A 20947-nucleotide genomic window follows, 5' to 3' on the forward strand; every position below is an offset into this window, starting at 1 on the left:
ACCATTTGATCCAGCAATCCCACTCCTGGGCATATAGCCAAAGAAAACCATAATTTAAAAAGATACACGCACCTCAATGTTCACTGCAGCACTATTTACAATAGCCAGGACATGGAAGCAACTTAAATGTCCAGCATCAGAGGAATGGATAAAGAGATGTGTTCCATATTGTATATATTCCATATATACAATGGAATATTCTTCAGCCATAAGAAAGAATGAAATAATGCCATTTGCAGCAACATGGATGGACTTAGAGATTGTCATACTGAGTGAAGTAAGTCAGACAGAGAAAGACAAATATCATATGATATCGCTTATATGTGGAATCTAAAAAAGGCTACAAATGAACTTACCTACAAAACAGAAATAGATTTACAGATGTAGAAAATAAACTGTGGTTACCAGGGGGTAAGGGGGGAGGGATAAATTGGAAGATTGGGATTGACATATACACACTACTCTATGTAAAATAGATAACTAATAAGGACCTGCTGTATAGCACAGGGAACTCTACTCAATATTCTGTAATGACCTAAATGGGAAAAGAATCTAAAAAAGAGTGGATATATGTATATGTATAACAGATTCACTTTGCTGTATACCTGAAACTAACACAATATTGTAAATCAACTATCCCTCAATATAAATTTTTTTTAAAAACACAAAATACAGATTTTCATGTGAAATTTGTTAGCAACTACCAGTAATGCAAATGTTTAAAAACACTGGATGGGGTAACCCTGGGTGAGCCAAACTAAAGCCATCAGTTGTCAGGGTGTGTCCCATTGGTTACTTGTTTGGTGCCTCTATTATACAGTTATGATCACCTAGCCCAATCCCTGATACTTTTACCAGTGGGATTTTAAACTATGGAACCTGGGGGGAATACGTGATATAACGATTAATTTTACGTATCAGTCTGGAGGGTATTTTTGGATGAGATTAACAGTTAAATCAGTGAATTTGGGGTAAAGCAGATTGCTCTCCATAATGTGGGTGGGCTTCATCCACTCATCTGAAGGCCTGAATGGAACAAAAAGAGTGCCCTTGCTGAACAACAGAGAATTCTCCAGAAGAATGCCTTCGGACTTCATCTGCACCATCAGCTCTCCTGCGTATCAAGCCTGCTGGTCCACGCTACCGATTTTGGACTCACCAGCCTCCATAATTGTATTAGCCAATTATTTACAATAAATATATACACATTCTATTGGTTCTGTGTTTCTGGAGAAACCTAATACAACTGATTTGGCCAAAGTCACAGAACTAGTTTGGGGAAATTTTTAAATGAATTGTTCTCTTTCCCTAGAGTATGTTCCAGTATACTGTACTGGAGCAGGAGTCCTTGTGGAGTGGAAGACGGCATTACAGATATGTCTTTGTGTATGTATATACAACACCTGGAGACAGCACATACAACACGTACTTCTCAGAGTGTAGTTGCAGCACTACAGAATCATGTAGAGGCTTGTTTATATACAGATTCCTAGGTCTAGCTCCAGAAGGACTGAATCCAGCTTTCTAGGTTCGGGGCCCAGGAATCTGCATCTTGGCAGCTCCTCAAGATGGTTCCTGTGCACACCAAAGTTTGAGAACGCTGGAGTAATTAAGAGGTAAAATAGATTAGTGGTTAAGAGCACAGTCTCTGGAGCCAGATTGCCTGGGTTTGAAGCCCAACTCCATCACTTAGTAGCTACATGAGTGACCTTGGGCCAGATACTTAACCCCTGTGCTTCAATGTAGAGTATACTTCACACCTCACATCTCAGAGATGGTGCGAGGATTGAACAAGGAAAGGTTGTAAACATTTATGCATAATTAGCCTTTAATTAATGGTAGCTATTACCAAACTCTCTCATCACAGGTGTTCTGGCACATTTTCAGTATCATGCTAATTGATATTTATAGCAAGATCACAGTGGCACTTTAAGATCTTGAAATACTTGCTAAAGCAAAGATCAGTGTAGTTAGATGTTTCATTTAATGCAAATTCTTTGTAACTTGGTAATTTGCGTGTAACATCAATGGTAACTTTCTAGAGATTAGAACATTCAATAAACCTTAATACCACACCTGACTATAACATGTAACAGAGTTTGCTGTATATGTGTACCACGTAGTGTGAAGAGTGAGAGATTTTCTTAGGTAGTGTGGTCTTTCTGCAGTGTACCTCCTCTTCTTTCTCTATTTCTGTAAGGGTTGACGCTATATTTTATTTATGTTTTAGCTCTCCAGCCCCTAGCTTAGACAGCCTCCACAACAGGCATTCAAATATAAATATTTGTCGAATTAAATTTTCACACTGACATAATGGCTTTGATCCAACATTCTTTCACTAACAAATTCTCATGATGATATCTAAAAAAAACATACCTAAAGAAAGATATCTAAAGAAGGATATACAAACAGACATTACAAAAGGAGGTTAGAAATAATGACACATGGAATATTTGTCTCCTCCCACCAAAAAAAAGCCCAATTCACTCATCTTTCAATCTTTCATTCCACCAAACTCTTAACCTGAGAGCAGTTATCAGCTAATAAACTGAACCTGCACAAATACAGCAGCTAACACACAAGTAAAAAGAAACCACTTGAGAGGAAATTGAGTAAGGCCAGAAATATGGTAGGCTTTTGGATAATTTAGCTCTAAATATAAACTTGAGATCTCTTTGCGTTTGAATTTGAGATAGTTAAAAGTAGTCTTTTAACAGAGCACATCTGCTTTAGGACAACTTAAAACATGTGGAAAATTTTGCAGATCCCATGTGGCACAATTAAGGACTTGAAGGTGAAAAATAAAAATAATGGAGACCAAAAATAACTATAAGATTTGACTTGGAACAGAGGGAATATGCCCATGAAAACAAGGAAAAATAAGGGAAAATAAGGCTTTGGACATTAAAAGTATCAGTATTTCATTTAGAGCTTGAATCAGGATGAGGGGCTCTCCAGGAGGGGACATCCTGGTTGAGCAGAGGCAGATGGACCAAGAGTGGGGTGGCTGTTCCCTGTAGAGGAGATGGTCTAAGGATACGTGAGAGAATCAGCAATCCAAAAACTAGACTCTGGACTAGACAGCAGTGGTTACAACTTATCAGCCTAACAGAAGACTAACACATCTATGCGTGCCCAGTATCACACAAAACTTACCAACTTCACATTAGTGGGAGATTTCAAAATCAATGAAATAAGCAAGAATAAAGAAGCTACAAGAGAAGGGGACTCAACAAAACTCTTCATTCACTCACGCATGAACTTAGCAGTTATCAAGACCAAACCTGTGCAAGGTACTGTTCAAGGGAAAAACAAAAATAGCAAAAAGATATGGTCCCGACCCCAAAAACTAATAATCTAGGTAAAGGATATAATATAAAGAACATACATATAAGAAACAATAATAACACAAAGGACTAATCATAATTCTTAAAGTGAGTTTCAGTATTCTAGCAGAGCGAAAGGAAGGAAAGATTTCTCTAACAGAAGTGAATTGGAAATAATGGATGGAGTTAAGGGCTTTTGAGAAGACCTGAAAAGTCAGGCTTGACTTGATTATAAGATGGAAGGACAATACGTAAAGAAGTGGCAGGCAGATGTCTATGAAGGAGAGAACAGAGAACAACCGACTAAAGCAAGTATTCAAATCTACTGGGACTTAGAGTACTGGCTGCAGAGTTGTGGGGGACAAGGCTGAAATCTCACCTGACTGTCACAGACCTTCACTGTTATGCTACAGTGTTTGGGTTTTATTTGCTAAGCAGAAGGAAACTACTAAAGGCTTTGACTTGGCCATAGCTGGGTTTGGTCAATCTGATGAGATACAAAGTGGTATTTTTTTTTTTTTTTTAGGGAAGCCCCCAACACCATTTTTTTTTTGAATTTTATTTTTGGGTTTTATTTTATTTATATTTTTATACAGCAGGTTCTTATTAGTCATCAATTTTATACACATCAGTGTATACATGTCAATCCCAATCTCCCAATTCATCACATGCCCCCCCCACCGCCACAACTTTCCCCACTTGGTGTCCATACGTTTGTTCTCTGCATTTGTGTCTCTATTTCTGCCCTGCAAACCGGTTCATCTGTACCAATTTTCTAGGTTCCACATATATGCATTAATATACGGTATTTGTTTTTCTCTTTCTGACTTACTTCACTCTGTATGACAGTCTCTAGATACATCCACGTCTCTACAAATGACCCAACTTCATTCCTTTTATGGCTGAGTAATATTCCATTGTATATATGTACCACATTTTCTTCATCCATTCATCTGTGGATGGGCATTTAGGTTGCTTCCATAACCTGGCTACTGTAAACTGCAGTGAATATTGGGGGTGCATGTGCCTTTTTGAAATATGGTTTTCTCTAGCTTTATATCCAATAGTGGGATTGCTGGGTAATATGGCAATTCTATTTTTAGTTTTTTAAGGAACCTCCATACCGTTCTCCATAGTGGCCGTATCAATTTACATTCCCACCAACAGTGCAAGAGGGTTCCCTTTTCTCCACACCCTCTCCAGCATTTGTTGCTTCTAGATTTTCTGATGATGCCCATTCTAACTGGTGTGAGGTGATACCTCATTGTAGTTTTCATTTGCATTTCTCTAATAATTAGTGATGTTGAGCAGCTTTTCATGTGCTTCTTGGCCATCTGTATGTCTTCTTTGAAGAAATGTCTATTTAGGACTTCTGCCCATTTATGGATTGGGTTGTTTATTTTTTTAATATTCAGTTGCATGAGCTGTTTATATATTTTGGAGATTAATCCTTGTCCACTGATTCGTTTGCAAATATATTCTCCTATTCTGAGAGTTGTCTTTTCATCTTGTTTGTAGTTTCCTTTGCTGTGCAAATACTTTTAAGTTTCATTAGGTCCCATTTGTTTATTTTTGTTTTTATTTCCATTACTCTAGGAGGTGGATCAAAAAAGATCTTGCTGTGATTTATGTCAAAGAATGTTCTTCCTATGTTTTCCTCTAAGAGTTTTATAGTGTCCAGTATTACATTTAGGTCTCTAATCCATTTTGAGTTTATTTTTCTGTATGGTGTTAGGGAGTGTTCTAATTTCATTCTTTTACATGTAGCTGTCCAGTTCTCCCAGCACCACTTATTGAAGAGACTGTCTTTTCTCCATTATAAATCCTTGCCTCCTTTGTCATAGATTAGTTGACCAGAGGAGAGTGGGTTTATCTCTGGGCTTTCTATCCTGTTCCATTCATCTATATTTCTGTTTTTGTGCCAGTACCATATTGTCTTGATTACTGTAGCTTTGTAGTATAGTCTGAAGTCAGGGAGTCTGATTCCTCCAGCTCCGTTTTTTTCCCTCAAGACCACTTTCAATACTCAGGGTCTTTTGGTTCTCCACAGAAATTTTAAGGTTTTTTTGTTCTAGTTCTGTAAAAAATGCCATTGGTAATTTGGTAGGGATTGCATTGAATCTGTAGATTGCTTTGGGTACTATAGTTATTTTCACAACATTGATTCTTCCAATCCAAGAACATGGCATATCTCTCCATCTGTTTGTTTCATCTTTAATTTCTTTCAACAGTGTCTTATAGTCTTCTGCATACAGGTCTTTTGTCTCCCTAGGTAGGTTTATTCTGAGGTATTTTATTCTTTTTGATGCAATGGTAAATGGGAGTGTTTCCTTAATTTCTCTTTCAGATTTTTCATCATTAGTGTATAGGAATGCAAGAGATTTCTGTGCATTAATTTTGTATCCTGCAACTTTACCAAATTCATTGATTATCTCTAGTAGTTTATTGGTGGCATCTTTAGGATTTTCTATATATAGTATCATGTCATCTGCAAACATTGACAGCTTTACTTCTTCTTTTCCAATTTGTATTCCTTTTTTTTCTCTGATTGCCGTGGCTAGGACTTCCAAAACTATGTTGAATAATAGTGGTGAGAGTCGATATCCTTGTCTTGTTCCTGATCTTAGAGGAAATGCTTTCAGTTTTTCACCATTGAGAATGATGTTTGCTGTGGGATTTTCATATATGGCCTTTATTAGGTTGAGGTACTTTCCCTCTATGTCCAATTTCTGGAGAGTTTTTATCATAAATGGGCGTTGAATTTTGTCAAAAGCTTTTTTTGCATCTATTGAGATGATCATATGGTTTTTCTCCTTCAAGTTGTTAATATGGTGCATCACATTGATTGATTTGCGTATATTGAAAAATCTTTGCACTCCTGGGATAAATCCCACTTGATCATGGTGTATGATCCTTTTAATGTGTTGTTGGATTCTGTTTGCTAGTATTTTGTTGAGGATATTTGCATGTATGTTCATTAGTGATATTGGCCTGTAATTTTCCTTTTTTTATAGTATCTTTATCTGGTTTTGGTATCAGGGTGATGGTGGTCTCATAGAATGAGTTTGGGAGTGTTCCTTCCTCTGCAATTTTTTGGAAGAGTTTGAGAAGGATGGGTGTTAGCTCTTCTCTAAATATTTGATAAAATTCACCTGTGAAGCCATCTGGTCCTGGACTGTTGTTTGTTGGAAGATTTTTAATCACAGTTTCAATTTCATTACTTGTGATTGGTCTGTTCATATTTTCTATTTCTTCCTGGTTCACATTTGGAAGGTTATACCTTTCTAAGAATTTGTCCATTTCTTCCAGGTTGTCCGTTTTATTGGCATAGAGTTGCTTTTAGTAGTCTCTTAGGATGCTTTGTATTCCTGTGGTGTCTGTTGTAACTTCTCCATTTTCATTTCTAATTTTATTGATTTGAGTCCTCTCCCTCTTTTTATTGATGAGTCTGGCTAATGGTTTATCAATTTTGTTTACCTTTTCAAAGAACCAGCTGTTAGTTTTATTGATCTTTGCTATTGTTTTCTTTGTTTCTATTTCATTTATTTCTGCTGTGATCTTTATGATTTGTTTCCTTCTACTAACTTTGGGTTTTGTTTGTTCTTTTTTTTCTAGTTCCTTTAAGTGTAACATTAGATTGTTTATTTGAGATGTTTGATGTTTCTTGAGGTAGGATTGTCTTGCTATAAACTTCCCTTTTAGTACTGCTTTTGCTGCATCCCATAGGTTTTGGGTCATCGTGTTTTCATTGTCATTTGTCTCTCAGTATTTTTTTTTTTGTGTGTGTGTGTGTGTGGTACGCGGGCCTCTCACTGCTGTGGCCTCTCCTGCTGCAGAGCACAGGCTCCAGACGCACAGGCTCAGCGGACATGGCTCACGGGCCCAGCCGCTCCATGGCATGTGGGATCCTCCCGGACCGGGGCACGAACCCGGGTCCCCTACATAGGCAGGCAGACTCTCAACCACTGAGTCACAAGGGAAGCCCTGTCTCTCAGTATTTTTTGATTTCCCTTTGATTTCTTCAGTGATCTCTTGGTTATTTAGAAACGTTTTGTTTAGCCTCCATATGTGTGTGTTTTTTACGTTTTTTTTCCCGTAATTGATTTCTAATCTCATAGCATTGTGGTCAGAAAAGATGCTTGATATGATTTCAATTTTCTTAAATTTACTGAGGCTTGATTTGTGACCCAAGATGTGATCTATCCTGGAGAAGGTTCCATGCCCACTTGAGAAGAAAGTGTAATCTGCTGTTTTTGGATGGAATGTCCTATAAATATCAATTAAATCTATGTGGTCTATTGCATTATTTAAAGCTTGTGTTTCCTTATTAATTTTCTGTTTGGATGATCTGTCCATTGGTGTAAGTGAGGTGTTAAAGTCCCCCATTATTGTTGTGTTACTGTCGATTTCCTCTTTTACAGCTGTTAGCAGTTGCTTTATGTATTGAGGTGCTCTTATGTTGGGTGCATATATATTTATAATAGTTATATCTTCTTCTTGGATTGATCCCTTGATCATTATGTAGTGTCCTTCCTTGTCTCTTGTAACATTCTTTATTTTAAAATCTATTTTATCTGATATGAGTATTGCTACTCCAGTTTTCTTTTGATTTCCATTTGCATGGAATATCTTTTTCCATCCCCTCACTTTCAGTCTGTATGTGTCCCTAGGTCTGACATGGGTCTCTTGTAGACAGCACATATATGGGTCATGTTTTTGTATCCATTCAGCAAGCCTCTGTCTTTTGGTTGGAGCATTTAATCCATTTATGTTTAAGGTAGTTATTGATATGTATGTTCCTATGACCATTTTCTTAATTGTTTTGGGGTTTTTTTGTAGGTCCTTTTCTTCTCTTGTGTTTCCCACTTAGAGAACTTCCCTTAGCATTCATTGTAGAGCTGGTTTGGTGGTGCTGAATTCTCTCAGCTTTTGCTTGTCTGTAAAGTTTTGATTTCTCCATCAAATCTGAATGAGATCCTTGATGGGTAGAATAATCTTGGTTGTAGGTTCTTCCCTTTCATCACTTTAAATATATCATGCCACTCCCTCCTGGCTTGTAGAGTTTCTGCTGACAAATCAGCTGTTAACCTTATGGGCATTCCCTGTGTGTTGTTTGTCATTTTTCCCTTGCTGTTTTCAATAATTTTTCTTTGTCTTTAATTTTTGCTGTTTGATTACTATGTGTCTCGGTGTGTTTCTCCTTGGGTTTATCCTGTATGGGACTCTCTGAGCTTCCTGAACTTGGGTGGCTATTTCCTTTCCCACGTTAGGGAAGTTTTCAACTATAATCTCTTCAAATATTTTCTCGGGTCCTTTTTCTCTCTCATCTCCTTCTCGGACCCTATAATGCAAATGTTGTTGCGTTTAATGTTGTCCCAGAGGTCTCTTAGCTGTCTTCATTTCTTTTCATTTTTTTTTCTTTATTCTGTTCTGCAGCAGTGAATTCCACCATTCTGTCTTCCAGGTCACTTCTCTGTTCTTCTGTCTCAGTTATTCTGTTATTGATTCCCTCTAGTATATTTTTCATTTCAATTATTGTATTGTTCAGCTCTGTTTGTTTGTTCTTTAATGCTTCTAGGTCTTTTTTAAACATTTCTTGCATCTTCTTGATCTTTGACTCCATTCTTTTTCCAAGGTCCTGAATCATCTTCACTATCATTTTTCTGAATTCTTTTTCTGGAAGGTTGCCTATCTCCACTTCATTTAGTTGTTTCTCTGGGGTTTTATCTTGTTCCTTCATCTGGTAAAAAGACCTCTGCCTTTTCATCGTGTCTATTTTTCTGTGAATGTACAAAGTGGTTTTTAGAAAAGAGTGAGAGTCAGGAGGAAAACTAGGAGACTCCTACAATAATACATCAGAGTACCAGTAAATGCCTAAATTAAGGTAATGAGTGCAGATATGGGAAGGAAAAGATTAACGGAAGTGCTACCTGATCCTAATATGTGGAGTGTTCTGATATTAATTAGCATATTCACTGCTAAGAAAATGAATGTTTATGCTCAATGGAATTAGAAACTTCCCAATTCCAGTGTAATTCCCAACATACCATCCTCAAATTCTTAAAACATTCCTCTAATGTTTCTTCTCAAAGAGAAATTTTCTTTTAATACTTTTTAGCCTCTAAATTAAGATAACTTACCATTATCTCCTGTCAGAGGTTTTCCCACAACTGCCATGTAGAGGAAGGACCAAAGAACAGCACACATCACAGAATGCCTAAATTAGCTCCTGCCCGTTAATGAGCTTAAACGTGAAATTCATAGAACTCTGAAGTTTGCATCACTTACAAAGCTCCTCCTTTCTGAATATAATCATACTTTAGCAAGAAAGCACCTCTAAACAATTATTCTCAAATACATATTACATGATGCCATGGAATAATTGTAAATTACCACATAGTTCTTGACATCCACTATGATGCTTGCTCATGAAAGAAACCACAGATGCTGAATCGATAGAGATTAAAATCTCTCCTCATCCTTTTAAAGGAAACAGGAGGCAAGTTATCTGAGAAGAAACTAAGCTGAGGCTCTCTGCAGGCCTTCCTGCCTTCAATTTCTATTCCAACCCAGTGAACAACATAATTTGTGGTGTTTTCTTCTATTTCCAAAAGGGTTTGTGATCAGACACCAGAAAACAGAGCTCCAATTATCTAGCATTACAGAATTCCAGCATTAAGGTTTAAATTTACCTGCAGATCATTTCTCTCATTTACGTCCTTCCAAGGCCAAAAAAAATGAGGATCAAGGTCCCACAGCTGGTATGGCAAAGTGTAAGTCTTCACACTGCCAGTTTAAGATTCTTTTCACTGCCCTCCACATTGTCTATTACAAGCCTTCAGTTCTAAATATCCAAATGATGGAGTGTCAACCCCAGTATTATATACTGGATCACAGTCAAGGCAGAAAAGTAAAAGTCCAGCCATATACACATGGGGCAAGATTGCTCCAGCTTTTCCCCACCATGGACATGTGTACTGTTTCCATATTGTGGATCAGGCAAGATTCATGCAGATTTATTCCACTATGGCATTGGTGTATACTTAGGAAGTTAGGAAAAATAGAACAACATTTAAAAAATAACTCTGGAATACACAATGTGTTGTTAAAAACACTTTGAAAAGATAATAAAAGCACTGAGAAATGATTTTGATCCTTATAGATCTAATTCAGTTATTAGGAGAATATCAATACATTAATGCAGATACCTCTAAAATGGAGTTAATGATGAGATGTTGATTGTTGACATATTAATATATAAGCAAGTATAGTATTATGATCCATTTAGAACTTTCAAAAAGGAATATCCCTAACATGCCTCTAGGAATCAAAATTATAATAAGTTATTAAAAGACCCACAGGTTCTCAATCAGTAACTCAATCACCATAAGGTTATCACCTAATAATTCCCAATACTCCCAAGGAATTAGCCTCTGATCAAAACAGCAGACACTCAATCTGCACCCAGTCTGTGTGTACCATTTAGTGATTCTTGGTTAATATCAAGACTCTTCCACAGCTGGGTTAAATTATGATCATGGCCAGATGCCAAAGGCTTTTTCTACCTTGGGATTAACCATGGCAACCACTCCTTACTCCCCACCTAAAGGCAAGTAAGGAGGTAACTCATACAGGCAAGGAGTCCAACTTGAAGGAAGCAGCACTGGTGAGTGTTTTCTGAGTTATGTTCTCTCATCAGCCAAAGGACCTTAGCCAATCTGCTTAACTTCTCTGTGCTGAGTTTTCCTCTCCTGCAAAATGATGATAATATCTACTTCATAACATTTTCCTGAAGATCAAATCAATGAGATAAAGTGTGAAAGCACCAGCAGTATCTAGAATATGGCAGCTCTCTACAAATGATACCTATTATTATACTATATGGAGGTATGATTTATCCATACAAGAACAATAATGTAGGTTCCACATCAGAATATATGTATGATATAAAACACTGTTTACCAAGAATGGTTATGCTGTATGGGAGACTCACCCCTGGGAAGAATTTCAGCATCAATAAATTTAATGGCTTCGACTGCTAACTGTGTGCTGTTTCCACAAAAAGTCATTTCCCCCTTCTTATTACTATAGTATCTTAAATCCACAACTAACTCACTCCAGTGAGTTAAAAGGTAAGCACTAACTGGAGAAGGCAACAAAATAAGCCATTATCAATGAATTTCACTTCAGCAAAGTAGAGTATCAAATTCTTTCGCTGATCAGCAAAAGAGTACTGACTCAGGGCAGAGGTTTAAGACAGAACATAAACTTTCACTACTTAGCTATAATGCCAATAAATGGCCTCAAAGCTATCCTGACTAAGGTTTAAGAAAGGACCTAGTCGCTCTGCTAGGGGACAGAGTAACAGGGTCCTATCAGTTCTAGTGTATTAATCATGAATGCTCATCACAAAGAGAGAATGAGTTTGAACAACTGTCCTAACTAACCAAAAGAGACTGATTAGTCTTTAGGTTTCTGGACTAGCCTTGTGGAATATTAAATATTTATCAGAAGACAATTAGTCACTCAATTAATAAGATTTCTATGACACAAGTCAATGTTCCTCAGTCATGTCCAACAACCAACCAGTTCAGAGTGTTATAAACCTCAAGATTACTTTGATGCCACAGTCTTTCAGCTTTTAATAATCTTTCCTATGCACAGTGCCTATATGTTCATCAGGATGCTTTTTGCTAAGTGACAGAAATCCAGCTTAGATTAGTTTAAGCAACATGAAAATATATAGGGAGCATACTAAAGTATCCTACGATATTAAAGGATTGACCACTTAAACTGCAGGAAGTATGTATCTCTCTACGGTCTGACCCTCTCACTATAGACTGGCTTTCTTCTCTGGGCAGTAAATCTGCTATTATAAGCTCCTGGGTTTCACATCTTATAAATTTCCCAGAAAAAATGAACGGACTCCTTCTCAATTCACTTGCAAACTTCAGGGGAAGGACCAGCTTGAGTCAGATGTCCACTCCTGGCCAGTCCATTGTGGCCCTAGTAAGAGAAAAGATGGGAGTAGCGAAGGGGCAGGGTCACATAAAGAACAAGGTGGTGCCCACAGGAAGCTTGAGCCATTCCCAAAGGAAAGGGGTTGTTGTTCCCAGAAGAAAGGCTGAGGGGAGGGTTGTATAAACAACAATGGCAGACTGCTATAGGTATATATCAATACATGCAATTTTTATTTCAACAATCAGCATGGTATGAAAACATACATGTTCTTTCATTTTGTAAATAAACCTTCACCAAACTTAACCATGGGCCGTAAATTTTATAATCATTCAAGTCAGGTAACCTAATGTATTCCTGACCTTCCCAGCTCACTATTTCCACCATTCCCACCTCCAGACTCTTAGCTGGAACACAATAAACCTCCTAAGTAGCAACTTCTACAGGAGGGAGTACATTCACAGTGATTGCACAGCCACGCTTCTCTTGTTTAGAGAAGCCCTCAGGCAAGAATTATTTTCTTTATTATTTTAGGTTTCTAATTTTGGCCTCAGATAACCTAAGAAGTTTTTGCAATGCAGTTTTATTACTGGAAACAATTTCATTATAAGAGAATATTAAGCAACTGTAAGAATGAAGTCAAAAGGCCAGTATCGACATATAAATATATTCCTATCTTACAATCCTGCCTACTTAGATATAGCAACTTCTGAAGTAGCAAAACAGACCTAACAGAAACATTAAAATATTTTTAATTACCTCATATTAGCATTTGTAATTATTTCCTCCAAAAACATGTATGCTGACTTTGACATTTGCAGTACACAGAGTATTTTCAAAGTGCTGGTTCTGGGGTTTACAAAATGGCTGAGAATGAATCTTTTATTGCCCTCTTCCTCTCGAGTTAAATGATTTTTTAATATTACTTGATATGCCATAAATCCTTACCTGTTTAAATCATGTGACCATATAATACATGACCTTTGAAAAACAAATGCCTCACCCATACTCATGCTCAAGAAAACAATCTCCCAGAATATTAGTCATGTCTGACCTCTCTTCTTGGGTGACCAGATGTCTCCAGGGTTCAGGTGCTAGACTGGGTACAATAGGCCCCCAGGTATGAAATGGAAGAACTGGTCTTCCCCAATGCCACAGGAACAAGGGAAGGAGAACCAGATGCAAACCAAAGAGAGATTAGACAAAGGAACCTGCACCAGTTAGAGAAACAGTACAAAGATTGTGAGTCGGGAGTGCAGGTTTAATGAAAGAGCTAGTAAAGTTGAAGAAGAGCCAGTGAGGCCAAATCACGGTAAAAGAGCTAGAACCCTTAATTTTTTTGAGAGAAATCATTTTTGCTACCCCAAATCTTACAACTCAAGTGTCACTTGGAGTTTGGGTCTCCCACCAAAGCTCTGCCCCAAATTTCTGAGGATTCCTTAGATGTGTGTAAGGTAAGGATGAGGGCAGAACTTGTATTCTCAAAATCAGCTCTTCATCTACTTGCACAGCTCCCTCTCTGTTCTCCACCAGTAGACCCAATGTGAAGCTCAAGCTTTCTTGAGTTCCCCATCCATTTCTCCACTCACATAAAGCTTCCATGAATATGAGACTTTATCAGTTATTCAAAGGGAGGTGTAAAAGGAGTTTACATGACAGCAAAGTAAACAATTTCAAGTAGAACACTGAACATCTCTCCTCTTAAATTATCTTTTGGCCACCCTAACACCGGATTATTTCCACAGGTCTCTTCACCCAACTTTGCAGCAACTGCAAGCTTCTTTTTCCTCCCTCCTTTCTCTATTTACCTCCTTCAAAGAGCACAACAAACTCCCCTCCTTAGGTCAGGTGTCAACTTAACCATTCCCCTCTCCTACCTTGGGTCTAGCCTCCAATGTGTTCTCCAGTTTTGTTTTATGCCTCTACATGGATTATCAAGGCATTCACAGATAGAGTTTTTCTCCCTTCAGAAGAACTTGGGTGACTACTGTTAAGATCATGGATTTAACTTCTAACTCTCATTACACAAGACTGAAGTGGAATCATTGGTCCCTGAATGCAGCTAATAAGGAGAAATGAGCTTGAGTGGCTCTCCACTCCATAATCTAGGGATATGGCAGCATGACTAGGGAGAGGCTCCACCTGTTCATGCACAAGTCTGGGCATCTGAACACAGTCTGGGAAGAGTTCTCAGCAGCTTCTCTGGTCTCTCTAGTTGTGGAACTGATTTCCCCTTTCAGAAACAAATTCTGACTTTTGGTTCATTAGAAGAGATACTTACAGGCAGATGTTGATCATCTTTGAAATCTCAGGTAAGTCAGCTCTGATCTCACATTCCACACTGCACCGAGCTGGCTTATAGGACCTCTTGCCCCTGAACCCTCTCCCTACTGTGCCTGGCAGGCCCTGGAATACAGAGAAGCAGGAGAACTTTCTGTAAAGTCATGTTCTAAATCTGGTCTGATTCTGCTGAAATCACAGACAACACTAGCTCATGAAAATGAGCAAAAATACAGAGATACAGAACTAGAAACGAGACAGATCTTCGGAGATCGTAGTAACACAAGGAACACAACACTGTTTACACCAAAAACCCTCTGCCCTTTTGGAGTTCGTGGATTCATTTGACCAGTTAAATACTTTATGACAATCTAATCGAGACATAAACTTTGACCACTGGATATTTGGTGCCCCTTATACCATGTGATCTGAAGACACATTGCCCATCAAAATGACAAATGGGCTTCATGTATAAAAGTAAGTTCACCCATTCATTCATTGATTAATTCAACAAATATATATTGAGTGCCTACCATGGGCCCACCAGCTTAAGCTCATGGGTTTAAGCCTCTTGAAAGCTCCTGGCATGATTCTATCCACCCATTTAAAAAGTTACACATTACAGGAGAGGTTACACTTTCCAAAATGCATGTGAAATCCACATTAAAATTAATACTATCCTGGCTAGCGATCACAATGGGCCTGTCAAAAGAGCAAGGCATCAGTTCACCCTCAGTTCCACTCCCTTTCCCTAAAACAATCTGGTTCTTAACTGTTCCTAAGAGGCATCTTAGAGTTAATATACCAAAATTAAAAATTTTTAGTTTCTCTCTAAACCTGTTTCTACCTCAATGTTCTCAGTAAATGGTATCACCTCTCACTCAGTTGAAAGGTGACCTTGGAGTCATATTTGAGTCTTCTCTCTCTCTCTCACTTCCAATATCCAAGGATCCATCAGCAAGTCCTTTCTGTTCTACCCCAAATCCCATCTACTATCCAGCATCCCATTTCTCATCATCCCTGCTACTACCACCAAACTGAAGCCAACATCACTTTCAACCTGGACAACTGTAACATTTTCTAACTGGTCTGCTCATTCACTCTTAACCTCTTACAAAATTCATTCTAGCAGCTGGAAATTAAATCCAAATACATCCTCTACAGTTCAATGGCTTTTCATCACATTTGAAATAAAATCTCAACTTTACACGGCTACAAAGGGCCTGTCTCCATTATTCTCAGCCTTGACTGCTTATCAGAATTACCTGATATTACAGAATTACCTAAGGAGCTTTTAAAAATAACTGTCACCCAGATTAATTAAATCAGAGTCTCTGGAGGTGGGCTCTGGCATTGTTTGTTTTTTAAGTATGCTTTCAGAATAGAGGACCCCTGTCCTCCATGGCCTGCCCACTGTCTATCTTCCTCTCTTAGTTCAGCTGCTGCCATTCTCCCCTCCAGTCATTACTCTGCAGCCTCACTAGCCTCTTTGCTTCCTTCAATCCACAGTTTCTCTGCTTTATCTGGAAAGCTCTTCTTCATTCCTACCCTCTTCTTCCACCACTGATCGTCTTCACAACATTGGTCACTTCTCATCCATCATTCAGTTCTTTACCCAAATATCACCTCTTTGGAAGTTTTCTAGGACCACTCAGTGCCCTACACCAGTGGGTCTCAAAGTGTGGTCTCTAGAGCAGCAGCAACAACAGCACCCAACAGCTTGTTAAAAATGTAAAATTCTGGGCCCCTCACCAGGCCTCTACTGAATCAGAGACTCTGAGGGAGGGGCTCAACAATCTGTTTAAATAAGTCCTACAAGTGATTCTGGTACACATTAAAGTTTAAGAAGCACTATTATGCATGTGTATGTACATGTGTGTACACATAATGGGTGTACATATGTATCATATGTATATATATATATATTTATCTGACTACCCCCACCCTTCTACTCTTATTTTTTTTTAATATCTGTATTGGAGTATAATTGCTTTATAATGGTGTGTTAGTTTCTGCTTTATAACAAAGTGAATCAGTTATACATATACATATATCTTCCCTCTTGCATCTCCCTCCCTCCCACCGTCCCTATCCCACCCCTCTAGGTGGTCACAAAGTACCGAGCTGATCTCCCCATGCTATGTGACTGCTTCCCACTAGCTATCTATTTTACGTATGGTAGTGTATATATGTCCATGCCACTCTCTCACTTTTTCACAGCTTATCCTTCCCCCTCCCCATGTCCTCAAGTCCATACTCTAGTAGGTCTGCGCCTTTATTCCCATCTTGCCCCTGGTGCTTCATGTCTTTTATGTTTGTTTTTTTAGATTCCATATATATGTGTTAGCATACGGTATTTGTTTTTCTCTTTCTGACTTACTTCACTCTGTATGACAGACACTAAGTCCAACCACCGCACTACAAATAACTCAATTTCGTTTCTTTTTATGGCTGAGTAGTATTCCATTGTATAAATGTGCCACATCTTCTTTATCAATTCATCTGTCGATGGACACTTTGGTGGCTTCCATGTCCTGGCTATTGGAAATAGAACTGCATTGAACATTGTGGTACATGACTCTTTTTGAATTATGGTTTTCTTAGAGTATATGCCCAGTAGTGGGATTGCTGGGCCATATGGTAGTTCTATTTTTACTTTTTTAAGGAACCTCCATACTATTCTCCATAGTCGCTCTATCAATTTACATTCCCACCAACAGAGCAAGAGGGTTCCCTTTTCTACACACCCTCTCCAGCATTTATTGTTTGTAGATTTTTTGACGATGGCCATTCTGACAGCTCTGAGATGATATCTCATTGTAGTTTTGATTCGCATTTCTCTAATGATTAATGATGTTGAGCATTCTTTCATGTGTTTGTTGGCAATCTGTAAATCTTCTTTGGAGAAATGTCTATTTAGGTCTTCTGCCCGTTTTTTTTTTGTTTTGTTTTGTTTTGTTTTGTTTTGTTTTGTTTTTTGCGGTACGCGGGCCTCTCACTGTTGTGGCCTGTCCCGTTGTGGAGCACAGGCTCCGGACGTGCAGGCTCAGTGTCCGTGGCTCACGGGCCCAGCCGCTCTGTGGCATGTGGGATCTTCCCGAACTGGGGCACAAACCAGTGTCCCCTGCATTGGCAGGCGGACTCTCAACCACTGCGCCACCAGGGAAGTCCTCCTGCCCATTTTTTGATTGGGTTGTTTGTTCTTTTCATATTGAGCTGCATAAGCTGCTTGTAAATTCTGGAGATTAATCCTTTGTCAGGTGCTTCATTTGCAAATATTTTCTCCCATACTGAGAGTTGTCTTTTCATCTTGTTTGTGGTTTCCTTTGCTGTGCAAAAGCTTTTAAGTTTCATTAGGTCCCATTTGTTTCTTTTTGTTTTTATTTTCATTTCTCTAGGAGGTGGGTCAAAAAGGATCTTGCTGTGATTTATTTCATAGAATGTTCTGCCTATGTTTTCCTCTAAGAGTTTTATAGTGTCTGGCCTTCCATTTAGGTCTTTAATCCATTTTGACTTTATTTTTATGTATGGTATTAAGGAGTGTTCTAATTTCATTCTTTTACATGTAGCTGTCCAGTTTTCCCAGCACCACTTATTGAAAAGGCTGTCTTTTCTCCATTGTATATTCTTGCCTCCCTTATCAAAGATAAGGTGAACATATGTGTGTGGGTTTATCTCTGGGCTTTCTATCCTGTTCTATTGATCTATATTTCTGTTTTTGTGTCAGTACCATACTGTCCTCATTACTGTAGCTTTGTAGTATAGTGTGTAGTATAGACAGGGAGCTTGATTCCTCCAGCTCGGTGTTTCTTTCTCAAGATTGCTTTGGCTATTCGGCGTCTTTTGTGTTTCCATACAAATTGTGAAATTTTTGGTTCTAGTTGTGTGAAAAATGTCATTGGTAGTTTGATAGGGATTGCATTGAATCTGTAGATTGCTTTGGGTAGTAGAGTCATTTTCACAATGTTGATTCTTCCAATCCAAGAACATCGTATATCTCTCCATCTATTTGTATCATCTTAAATTTCTTTCATCAGTGTCTTATAATTTTCTGCATACAGGTCTTTTGTCTCCTTAGGTAGGTTTATCCTTAGGTATTTTATTCTTTTTGTTGCAATGGTAAATGGGAGTGTTTTCTTAATTTCACTTTCAGATTTTTCATCATTAGTGTATAGGAATGCCAGAGATTTCTGTGCATTAATTTTGTTTCCTGCTACTTTACCAAATTCTTTGATTAGCTCTAGTAGTTTTCTGGTAGAGTCTTTACGATTCTCTACGTATAGTATCAAGTCATCTGCAGTGGCAGTTTTACTTCTTCTTTTCTGATTTGGATTCCTTTTACTTCTTTTTCTTCTCTGATTGCTGTGGCTAAAACTTCCAAAACTATGTTGAATAATAGTGGTGAGAGTGGGCAACCTTGTCTTGTTCCTGATCTTAGTGGAAACAGTTTCATTTTTAACCACTGAGGACGATGTTGGCTGTGCGTTTGTCATATATGGCCTTTATTATGTTGAGGTAAGTTCCCTCTATGCCTACTTTCTGGAGGGTTTTTACCATAAACGGGTGTTGAATTTTGTTGAAAGCTTTCTCTGTATCTATTGAGATGATCATATGGTTTTTCACCTGCAAGTTGTTAATATGGTGTATCACATTGATTGATTTGCATATATTGAAGAATCTTTGAATTCCTGGGATAAGCCCCACTTGATCATGGTGTATGATCCTTTTAATGTGCTGTTGGATTCTGTTTGCTAGTATTTTGTTGAGGATTTTTCCATCTATGTTTATCAGTGATATTGGCCTGTAGTTTTCTTTCTTTGTAACATCTTCTAGTTTTTGTATCAGGGTGACGGTGGCCTGGTAGAATGACTTTGGGAGTGTTCCTCCCTCTGCTATATTTTGAAGAGTTTGAGGAGGATAGCTGTTAGCTCTTCTCTAAATGTTTGATAGAATTCGGCTGTGAAGCCATCTGGTCCTGGGCTATTGTTTGTTGGCAGATTTTTAATCACAGTTGCAATTTCAGTGCTTGTGATTGGTCTGTTTATATTTTCTATTTCTTCCTGGTTCAGTCTCAGAAGGTTGTGCTGTTCTAAGAATTTGTCCATTTCTTACACGTTGTCCATTTTATGGCATATAGTTGCTTGTAGTAATCTCTCATGATCCTTTGTATTTCTGCAGTGTCAGTTGTTACTTCTCCTTTTTCATTTCTAATTCTATTGATTTGAGTCTTCTCCCTTTTTTTCTTGATGAGTCTGGCTAATGGTTTATCAATTTTGTTTATCTTATCAAAGAACCAGCTTTTAGTTTTATTGATATTTGCTATCGTTTCCTTCATTTCTTTTTCATTTATTTCTGATCTGATCTTTATGATTTCTTTCCTTCTGATAAACTTGGCATTTTTTTGTTCTTCTTTCTCTAATTGCTTTAGGTTCAAGGTTAGATTATTTGCGATGTTTCTTGTTTCTTAAGGTAGGATTGTTGTGCAATAAACTTCCCTTTTAGAACTGCTTTTGCTGCATCCCATAGGTTTTGGGTCGTCATGTTTTCATTGTCATTTGTTTCTAGGTATTTTTTGATGTCCTCTTTAATTTCTTCAGTGATCTCTTGGTTATTAAGTAGTGTATTTTTTAGCCTCCATGTGTTTGTATTTTTTACAGTTTTTTTTCCAGTAATGATATCTAGTCTCATAGCATTGTGGTCAGAAGAGATACTTGATATCATTTCAATTTTCTTAAATTTACCAAGGCTTGTTTTGTGACCCAAGATATGATCTATCCTTGAGACTGTTTCATGAGCATTTGAGAAGAAAGTGTATTCTGTTGTTTTTGGATGGAATGTCCTACAAATATCAATTAAGTCCACCTTGTTTACTGTAACATTTAAAGCCTGTGTTTCCTTATTTTCATTTGGATGATCTGTCCAGTGGTGAAAGTGGGGTGTTAAAGTCCCCTACTACGATTGTGTTACTGTCAATTTCCCCTTTTATGGCTGTATTTGCTTTATGTATTGAGGTGCTCCTATGTTGGGTGCATAAATATTTACAATCGTTATATGTTCTTCTTGGATTGATCCCTTGATCATTATGTAGTGTCCTTCTTTGTCTCTTCTAATAGTCTCTATTTTAAAGTCTACTTTGTCTGATATGAGAATTGCTACTCCAGCTTTCTTCTGATTTCCATTTGCATGGAATATCTTTTTCCACCTCCTCACTTTCAGTCTGTATATGTCCCTAGGTGTGAAGTGGGTCTCTTGTACACAAGATATGTACATATTTTGTTTTTGTATCTATTCATCCAGTCTATGTCTTTTGGTTGGAGTATTTAATCCATTTACATTTAAGGGAATTATCAATATGTATGTTCTGATTACCATTTTCTTCATTG

At 37.9% G+C, this 20947-nt stretch overlaps 1 protein-coding gene across 2 annotated transcripts in view; it reads right to left on the reverse strand.

The window, feature by feature from the left end:
• The window catches only part of PLCL1 (phospholipase C like 1 (inactive)), a 355583-nt gene that overhangs the window by 193533 nt on the left and 141103 nt on the right, over positions 1 to 20947 (reverse strand). Inside the window, exon 1 of one of the 2 annotated variants that reach the window (XM_073807436.1) lies at positions 14566 to 14673. The exons of the other annotated variant lie outside the window; for it this stretch is intronic. The gene's annotated coding sequence lies outside the window, so the exon portion shown is untranslated. Of the gene's footprint in view, positions 1 to 14565; positions 14674 to 20947 lie in introns of those variants that run through there. 2 annotated transcript variants of the gene reach the window in all.

This window comes from Tursiops truncatus, chromosome 7 (genome assembly GCF_011762595.2).
Source record: "Tursiops truncatus isolate mTurTru1 chromosome 7, mTurTru1.mat.Y, whole genome shotgun sequence".
In the NCBI taxonomy this organism is placed as follows: Eukaryota; Metazoa; Chordata; class Mammalia; order Artiodactyla; family Delphinidae; genus Tursiops; species Tursiops truncatus.